Consider the following 6319-nt stretch of genomic DNA (forward strand, 5'->3'; position numbering starts at 1 on the left):
GAGTAAAATGTCCGGAGTTTACACATCGATAAATTCTTCAAAAAGAATGTTTGATTCTTATAATTCCAATTCGTTCACTTTATTAACAATTGCAAAAATTTGAATAGTTTCCCTGCACTATGTTATTTGTTTTCAGGCGTGTATGAATACATCGCGTTTTCGGATTTATTGATGTGTAAACTCTTGTTCAGTTTTATTTTTGTCCAGTCAAAACAATTGTAATAAATGATATTGGAATTATATATATATGGAGCGCCAAATTAACATAAACTCAAATAATTGAAGATATCTTCAATTATTTGAAGATATCATCAATTCATTTGACGAGCGCAACAATTGAATTAAAGATCTCTTCAAATAATTAATGATATCTTCAATTCTGAATTATTGCGCGCATTAGTTGAATTGATGATAGCATTAATTCTTCAGCTGAATTGATGCGCGCTTTAATTGAATTAATGATCTCTTCAAATGGATTAATGATACCAACAATTGAATTGATGCGCGCTACAATTCGATTGAAGAGAGCAATAATTGATATAATGCGCACATTAAATTAATTGATGAGGGTAATGATTGAATTGATGCGCGCATTAATTCATTTGATGAGAGCAATAATTGGTATAATGCGCGCATTAATTCAATTATTGCTGTCTTCAATTGAATTAATGATATCTTTAATTCATTTGAAGAGAGCAATAATTCTTTTAGAGAGAGCAACTATATAATTAAAGATATCTTCAATTCAACATATCCACAATTGAATTAATGATCTCTTTAATTGAATTGTTGCGCTCTTTAAATGAATTGATGTGCGCATTAATTCCTTATACAAAAGCATTGTAAATGATTTAAAGATATCTTCAATTCAATTAAAGAGATCATCAAATTATTTATACCGAGCTCTAAATTAATTATTGTTAGCAATATTTCTACTAAATTGATGTTCTCATCAAATGAATTGAAGAGAGCAATAATTGAATTAATGCGCGCATCAAATCTATTATTGCTCTCATTAATTCAATTGATGCGCGCATTAACTCAATTGATGAGAGCAACAATTGAATTGAAGCGCGCATTAATTCATTTGATGAGAGCAATAATTGATTTAATGCGCGCATTAATTCAATTAAAGAGAGCAACAATTGAATTGACATCTTCAATTATTTGAGTTTATGTTAATTTGGCGCTCCATATATATGTGTATGATTTTTAGATACATGTAGTACATCACGAACTAATTACTGGTGATTCTTCCCTTAAAACCATTGCTGATTATTTATATTAAGTACAATGTTAGTTGATCTTCGATTGTCAAATCTTTTCAACACCAATCAAAATGAGGATCTGGAATCTTAATAGAAAATCGAAGTACTGAAAGTACTGAGAAGCGTTACGCTTGGTTTGTAATGACGCTACATGTCATTACATACAAATTATAACATTACTACTAGCATATTAAATCATGATTTTCAATAGTTTGCTGCAATTGCCAAGTAATGAAAAGAACAAAATATTGGAGCACTTTTCTAATCAATTATAAATGCGTCTTCCAACAGTCTGTTGGAATCCCCATGGGCACGAATCGTACTCCTTTGTTAGCTGACCTGTTTTTATATCCCTATGAAGCAGAATTTATTCAAAAACTTCTACGTGAGAAGAAAAAAAATCTCTTGCTGTGGCCTTCAATTCGACATTTAAATATATCGACGACGTATTACTTATTAACAATAATAATTTTCATTGATGTGTCGATTCGATATATCCCAGTGACTATCAAAAAGTTGGACTCATTCTGATTTTTCCACAAAAGTGGGAACTAATGAGAATGCGGTTCCATTTATAACAACGCGAAGAGATTCAAATAAAAACATGTGTATTGATACCTACAGTTATGGTTATTTCAATCGTTTAAGCAATATTGTCTTAAGCAAAAAGGTTTCCAAACTTGATCTATTATCAATAAACGTAATTACTGGTGTAAATATTACAATTGCGCGTGTTTATCAATACAGTAGTATGAGATCGCGTCATTTGTATCCATGTACACCATAACAAGATGCAGTGATTTCATTGGATGTTTCATTTATAGTGGATTGCGTAATGGTCTAATGAGCCCAACTTTTATATAGCGACTGATGTTAAGGGTTAGTGCGAGGTAACGAATCAATAACCCTTGACTTGTGAAGATGGATATATCCCAGTGAACTCGAAGGGAAAAAAACCACGGAGTCATCCACTTCTGTTTCATACTTATATATTTTATTGAAAGTAAATATCAACGGCAAACTAACAACTAAACTTTATGACAGACGGAATTATTTCAGCTTCTCCAACGTCAACTTCCAATTTATGCAGCAATATTCCATTATCACCTGCATATGGTGTTTATATCTCTCAACTGATTCGATGCGCAAGAGCTTGTTCTGCGTATGGTCAGTTTTTAAATCGAAGCAGGCTACTGACAAACAAGTTGATGGTGCAGAGGTTCCAACAGTGTCGATTGAAGTCAGCATTTCGAAAATGTTATGGTCATTATAACAATCTAGTTCGTCAATACAACCTCGCATTGGGTCAAATGCTGTCTGAAGTGTTTCATACCGATTGTTAAGCCGTTCTTGGCACACTGATTTTGACTACGGATAACTCCATTTACCTGATCCCGCCTCTTGTATATCCAGGGGTCCGTTTTTGCCCAACTCTCTATTTTGTATTGCTTATAGGAGTTATGAGACTGATCGCTGTTCGTTATTTTCGCTTTTCATACTAGTATCTAAGATGGGGATTTCCTCATGAAATGAGATTTTTTTAATGAAATGGAATGAAAAAGATTTTATATCTTGTAACTGAACGATTTATGTCGTTGTCCAAAGAAAACTAAAGGTACTCCTCCAAGCTGTAAATGATGAATTTACCGAGTTACAATCTTATCCCTACAAGGATGACAGATCAGTTGAAATCTAACTTAAACTATCCAACTTGAAATACTTCCGGCCATTTTTCCTGAGGATGTAGGAAGGAAAATAACGGAGGTGACATCTGTACGTATGATCTGTCATTTCATGGCCAAGAACGAGGCTACAATGTCGTTTCGAAAGTTGAGAAAATTTCGAAAATCTATCTGACTATTCCAGTGACTACCGCGGCAGCTGAAAGGACCTTCTCATCACTGCGTAGAATTAAGACGTATTTGCGCAGTACCTTGACACAACAGCAATCTTACCACTGTCCATATCTTCAATATAAACCCTTTATAAAAAATATCAGGTAGGGTCCTGACCACAATCTCTCCTCTAAATCAGCATATGTATATTTGATGATATCTAAAAAATAATGTACGTGCACCATAAAAACGTTTGAGACATGTTCTATTCTTGGGTAGATGTTTCATCCTTTTCCATTTGGATGGCCGCTAGAACGCTACGCAGACCAGTGCGTCATTGTGATCGGTTCGTCGGGGGTTTCTTTATGGTGTGGGGTGGACTTTCCAATGTACAGAAGACTCATCTTATATCATAGAGGGAACTTCAACCCCTGAACATTATGTTCAAACCAGTTTACAGCTTGTGGATGTTCCTTTTGTGCATTCGCATCACGTAGTTTTACGAGGGCGAGTCAATAAGTAACCAACCTAACTTATTTCCGCTTGAGATCCACCTCTTTTTCAATGTAATTGCCCTCTAGTTTGATCTACTTAGACTAACAGTGTTCAAGTGCCATCAGCCCAGAAATGAAAAGGACAGGGTCCTTTCCATTGACTCACTCCTCAACTGTCATACCGACTTCTTCGTCAGACCGGAAATGACGTCCACAGATATCCTTTTTCAAGTTTGTGATCAGGAAGAAATCGCTAGGAGCTAGGTCTGGCGAATAGGCAGGGTGTGGTATTAATTCATACCCGTTTCGCTCTACAGCATCCATTGCAACTTTGCAAGTGTGGACTCTCGCGTTGTCCTGCTGCAACAAAACACCTTTAGAGAGTTTATCTCGGCTTTTTTTCACGAATGGCGGTTCTCAGCTGGTCTAGCAAGTTTGCATAGTACACTCCAGTTATTGTACTTCTCTGGGATAAAAAGTCCAACATAATAACACCTTTTGCATCCCAAAATACTGTGGCCATCACCTTGCCAGCAGATGGTTGCGTCTTGAACTTATTTGGCCTCGGGGACCCAGGCCCTACCCGCTGACGACTCCGAGCGTTATTCTCTGGTTCATAATAATGAACCTAAGTCTCATCTACAGTTACCAGACGCCAAAGAAAATCATCGTTTGACCTAAAGCGCTTCAACAAGGCGCTGCATAATGATGCTCTGCTTGCCATTTGCTCATCGCTAAGGGATTTGGGGACCCAACGGGCTGTTAGCTTGCGCATACCTAAACGATCATGCAAGATTGTTGAAACGCTACCATGTGAAATGCCAAATGCCTGCGCTATATCTTCCACCCGAATCCAGACCTGGCTTCATCTTCTAAAGACGTTCTACCGCGTTTGAATTCCCCATCCCAGAATTTAACCGGAGCATACGATGGTGCAGAAAACCCATAAACATCGGCTAACTCGCCGTGTATTCCCTTGCCTGTTTTACCTTTTAAATGCAAGTACCGAATTATAGCAGGTACTCAACATTAGATGAAAAGCATGCCTAGCAATGAGGTATAAAACATGTATTGAAACAAGGCATGAAAATCGAGACCGTCTCGGTCAATTGGAAATGGGATAGGCTGGTTACTTATTGACTAGCCCTCGTACTTCAAGGCCATACAAGATGTCAAGTTGCTCGACAAAGTATGGATTCCCTTCATCTAAACAATATTCAGACGTTGTCATAGCTATCATAAAGTCCGAATTTTTCACCAATCGAACACGTTTGGGCAGACGTATGTTCGTGTGTGTTAATTTCCACCAGAAAAGTAACGAGTACTTCATGCAGGGAATCTGGAAAAGACAATTGCAAACGGAGGATATGAAAAAAAATTGTCTACATAGTACATGCTACAAATAAACTATAGATGCCGTATTCTTTGGATATCACCGTAGGAATAAAAAGCATGTGTTTTAGATCAAGCTATATAAGGTTTACACTTTATGCACAGTAACTAAATCGGATTAAAAAGTAATCAAAATAATTTCTATCTATTTATGTATTGTCAGAGTCAGATAGTGAAAGTCCTATTTTGAAATATCTATGATCACGTGATGTTGCACCGGAATTTCGAACGTACACAACAAGGCAACGTGAAAGCGTGTAGTCTGCAGGCTGTTGACGGGACACATCTAGCGATACAGACAGTCAGAGGGAAAACAGGGTAGAAAGAACCACTTTGAGCATTAGAAGGGAAGTTTAATTTTAAGTTTAGCATGAAATCACCATTCAGTACGACTAAATACCGTAACTCACATGTTTATGATAACATTTTTTCTCGAGCGCCTGTGCACAACCAACAGAAACATCACTATTTCATAAATCTGCACTAGGAAATCATCGTTTTCTTCTTACATGAAGTACACCAGTTCTCCTTTAATACCCGTAGATAATTTGTTGAAATTGTCAAATCGTTATTTTTCATACTTTATCATACTGACAAAATTTGGTCTAGTATTTAACATGGCACATATACCTTTAAAATCTTGAACACCTATATGTTACTACCATACCATGTTTAAAAGATTAATTGTGAAAATTCTCAAATTTTATTTGCGTATTTCCATTATTAAATCATTTTAGACTGTCTGTTCCATTTCTTTTGTGTGTTAGTATACATACACAATATACTGTGTAATCATTTAAATTCCTGTGCGCAAATTTTCGTGGATTATCCAGACTTTACAGTTCTGTTTAGATGTAATTTCGAGGCTATTGTTTTTGTACAATTATAAAGATATATAATGTATTTCGCTGTGGTAAGAAATTCGTGGGTTACGAGTACCCATGGAAAATTAAGCCCCCATGAAATCCGATGATTCAACTGTAGTATCATTATGTATGATGTCTTTGATATCGCTGGTTGTTCAAGAATATCAACAAGGTATGAATATCAATCCAAACTATAAGATATCAACTTCATGAGCTTCGTATACTTGAATGAAGAAAATGGAGTCAGCAGAAAGTTGCACTTGCAAAAGGGGAGGGTGGTACCGAGGTAGGGTCGTGCATTGCTTTATCAAAGTTCTAAGAATGCTTGTTTCATCATTTCTGCCTTGGAAGTTATGTTTATAAACAATACACAACTTTAGAATGCTCTTCAACACATCAGCTCACCTAAGTCTAGGGCAGCATATATTGTGATTTAGTTCACATTTGTTGTAGGATGTGGTTTT

Source organism: Ostrea edulis, chromosome 5 (genome assembly GCF_947568905.1).
Source record: "Ostrea edulis chromosome 5, xbOstEdul1.1, whole genome shotgun sequence".
Taxonomy (NCBI): domain Eukaryota; kingdom Metazoa; phylum Mollusca; class Bivalvia; order Ostreida; family Ostreidae; genus Ostrea; species Ostrea edulis.